This window comes from Cebus imitator, unplaced genomic scaffold (genome assembly GCF_001604975.1).
Source record: "Cebus imitator isolate Cc_AM_T3 unplaced genomic scaffold, Cebus_imitator-1.0 Scaffold365, whole genome shotgun sequence".
Classification (NCBI taxonomy): Eukaryota; Metazoa; Chordata; class Mammalia; order Primates; family Cebidae; genus Cebus; species Cebus imitator.
This window is the reverse complement of record NW_016107680.1, coordinates 680,412-684,211: the sequence shown is the minus strand read 5'-3', so window position 1 is coordinate 684,211 and position 3,800 is coordinate 680,412.

The window sequence follows — 3,800 nt, the reverse complement described above, 5'->3', positions numbered from 1 at the left end:
AAAAAAAAAAAAAAAAGGTAAACATCTGGCCATTTCTTTGAGTTTTTATATTGTGTAAGACTCCCATACATATTAATAAATTTGTATGCCTTTTCTCCTATTAATCTGCCTGTTGTTCGTTGATTTTCAGTGAACCTTCAGTGGGCAAAGGGAAAGTGTCCCCTTGGCCCCTACAATCCCTTTACCCTAAACCAGGCTGATACAAAAATTAGATGATGTACATATTTAAAAATCTGCTGTTGTTGGGCACAATGGCTCACATCTGTAATCCCAGCACTTTGGGAGATCAAGGCAGGAGAATTGCTTGAACCCAGTGTAGGATATAATAAATTTCTCTTCAAAGGTTTTAGCCTGTAAATTGTTAAGTACAATGAGTTTCGAGATCCTCTCCAAAGAACCAGTGTATCAGCAGGTTCAACTCCCCTATTCTTTGTTATCCATTTTAAAGTTTAACTTCCTGGCTCTCTTTGCCCCCTTACACCTATTTTTGTTTTATTTTATTTTGGTTGGTTGGTTGTTTTTTTTAGAGAATTCCTAGGTCTCAACTCCTAGTTTTACTAAACAACTTTCCCACCAGTTCTAATCAGTAGTTCATATCTGCTCCCCTGGTCACATGCTTTGACCCCTAAGTCACCTCTAGTTACCTGTTCTGTAACTGTCCTTCTCCCAAGCTGTCACCCCACTACTCTGTCTCATACCCCTGCTCCCTTTAAAATAGCCGATCAAAATTAGCTTAGACTGTGAAGTCCAACCCTAGCCAATAGGGGAACGACACAGCAGTAGAGACTACCTGTGTCAGGGATAAGAATCCCTTCCCCTTTTCCTTCCCTGTTTGGGTGTGCACTTGCCATTGCTCCACCCATGAGATGCACCCTTCTATAGAAGTAAAAATTGCCTTGCTGAGAAAATTTATATTTGAGTGCTATTTCTTTTGCGGCACTGAAAGTTTACATATAACACCAGGAATTTGAGACTGGGCTGGCTAACACAGCAAAACCCTATATCAAAAAAAAAAAAAATTTAAAAATCAGCCAGGTGGTACCTGCAGTCCCATTCTACTTGGGAGGCTGAGGTGGGAGGATCCCTTGAGGGCTGCAGTGAGCTGTGATTGCATGACTGCACTCTAGCCTGGGCTCAGAGCAAGACTCTGTCTCAAGTAAAAAAGTAAGTAAATAAATAAAAAGCATCTGCTTGTAATGGACAGATTTCTTCTTTCTATTTTACTTTCTAACACTTTATTAATCAACTTGGTAGCCTGAAATTTTTTTTTAATCTTGTCTTTAGAAATGTGGAAAGAAAATAACATTTTTTTTTTTTTTTTTTTTTATTAATCAACTTGGTAGCCTGAAATTTTTTTTTAATCTTGTCTTTAGAAATGTGGAAAGAAAATAACATTTTTTTTTTTTTTTTTTTTTGAGAGACAGTCTCACCCTGTCGCCCAGGCTGGAATGCAGTGGTGTGATCTCTGCTCAGTGCAACCTCTGCCTCCTGGGTTCAAGTGATTATCCTGCCTCAGCCTCCTGAGTAGCTGAACCTACAGGCATGCATCACCACGCCCAGCTGATTTTTGTATTTTCAGTAGAGATGGGGTTTCACCATGTTGGCCAGGATGGTCTCGATCTCCTGACCTTGTGATCTGCCCACCTTGGCTTCCCAAAGTGCTGGGATTATAGGTGTTAGCCAGCACACCTGATGAAAATAACTTTTATCCGAGGAAGGTGAGTCCTTTAAAATTATCAGGCCCAGAAAGACATTTTTTTTTAATTTGAGATGGAATCTTGCTCTGTCACCCAGGCTGGAGTGCAGTGGTACAATTTGGGATCACTGCAACCTCTGCCTCCTAGATTCATGCGATTCTCCTGTCTCAGCCTCTCAAGTAACTGGGATTACAGGTGCGCACCACCATGTCTGGATAATTCTTGTATTTTTAGTAGAGATGGGATTTCACCGTGTTGGCTAGGCTGGTCTCAAACTCCTGACCTCAGGTGATCTGCCCACCTCAGCCTCGCAAAGTACTGGGTTACAGAAGTGAGCTACTGCACCCGGCCCAGATAGACATTAAGATGAGCCAGGAATCATGTCAGACTTCCCCCTTGAGCGATATATTCATCTCATGAAACGTCTTGCTGTTCCCATGGTACCTGTAAATTAACCTAATAATAATGTACTTCATACTATCACTCATTCCCCACAGCTTAACAATGTATAGCCAATCATTAATCAATGTTATTTCTGTACACCAATGAGAATTCCTGTCATACGACTTTGTGTCAGCCCACGACTTGTCCCCTTTGCCTTTAAAAACCTGCTTGTAACAAAGGCCGAATGAAGCACTCTCCCGGGCAAATGGGAAGTGTGTCTTGGGCAGCTGCCGTCCACCCTGGCCGAAATAAACTTTATATTAATGCTGCTTCTGTTTTTTTTCTTTAGATTGACATGAACTGTCAAGACATCTCTCTCTGATGTTCCCTCCATTTAAATATCCTTTATATTTTATTTGAATGTCTAGTATTAGTACAAAAATCCCACAAAGTTGGAAGTTGATTTATTCCTCTTCACTCCCTTACCCAGCCCAGCCCCTCACACATCCTCATAGATCGGAATTGAGGGGTTGAAATGGTTGAACCAAAACAGTGTTTTTTTCAGAGGTATTTGAACCAGAGAAACTCCATCTGGTATATAGGCTGGGCAAAATGAGGCTGAGACCTTCTGGGCAGCATTCCCAGGAGGTCAGGCATTCTAAGTCACAGGATGAGATAGGAGGGCAGCACAAGACACAGGTTACAAAGACCTTCCTGGTAACACAGTTTGCAGTAAAGAAGCCGGCTAAACCCACTAAAACCAAGATGAGGAGAACGACCTCTGGTTGTCCTCACTGCTCATTATGTACTAGTTATAATACATCAGCATGCTAAAAGACACTCCCAGCAGCGCCATGACAGGTTACAAATGCCATGGCAATGTCAGAAAGTTACCTGTATTGTCTAAAAAGAGGAGGAGCTCTCGGTTCCTGAAAATTCATGAAAAAGCCACCTCTTGTTTAGCATATAATAAAGAAGTAACAATAAGTATCCTTAGGCAAGCAGCTCGAGCTGCTCCTCTGCCTATGGAGCAGCCATTCTCTATTCCTTTAATTTCTTAATAAACTTGCTTTGACTTTATTTGATGGACTCGCCCTGAATTCTTTCTTGTGCGAGATCCGAGAACCCGCTCTTGGCGTCTGGATCAGGACCCCTTTCTGGTAATGTTTGGTTTATTTAATGAGCTCGTGGAAAAGGAAGATGGGCTAGACTCAGGGCCACTCTAATACGTTTGTGTCCCTAAAGCCGTCCCACTAAAATATTAACACCATTTCTGTGGATTCTCTTCAGAAATTTCTCCTAAATCCACCCCCTCCTCCCCACTGACCAAGTCACTGATGGAAGCTTATTGTGAACATTTATCTATGAGCCATAGGCCCATCTACTTCATGTTGAAGCCCTCATGTAAATGTCCCTCACGTCACTGCACTGATACCAACTATGAAACCTCCATGGAGAGGGGCATAATTTAAAATTGCATCAGGTAAGTTCCAGACAATTCCAAGTTGACATCTGCACTCTCTTTGGAGTTTGTTGGGTACCTTGTTTTTCAGCATGTGAAACTCACAAGCAAATTATGACTAAGAAATAATTTTCACAGGCCAGGTGTGGTGGGTCATGCCTGTAATCCCAGTACTTTGGAAGGCCAAGGCAGGTGGATCACCTGAGGTCAGGAGTTCAAGACCAGCCTGGCCAACATGGTGACACCCCCATCTCTAC